This window comes from Lupinus angustifolius, chromosome LG14 (assembly GCF_001865875.1).
Source record: "Lupinus angustifolius cultivar Tanjil chromosome LG14, LupAngTanjil_v1.0, whole genome shotgun sequence".
NCBI classification, from domain to species: domain Eukaryota; kingdom Viridiplantae; phylum Streptophyta; class Magnoliopsida; order Fabales; family Fabaceae; genus Lupinus; species Lupinus angustifolius.
Genome location: NC_032022.1, coordinates 12067510 through 12067774, shown reverse-complemented (window position 1 = coordinate 12067774; position 265 = coordinate 12067510).

Genomic DNA, 265 nt, shown 5'->3' with positions numbered 1-265 from the left:
AAATCCAAACTTTTGTAAATTAAGAAGAAGTAGAAATTACATAACCTTGTTCAAAAGAAAATGTTTAGGAGCATGAGCTATCCATCCAAGGATTGGATGCTTTTGAGTTCCAAATGAGAGTACAAAATTGATTTTTGTATCTCATTTGCCTTCTCCTCCTCTCGTCTTGAATTGTAACTAAAAATTACAAAAACTTACTTGATAATGAAAATTCTAAACTAAGAAATGAAGAAAGAATTCCTAGATGAGAGAATTTTGGCCTTCA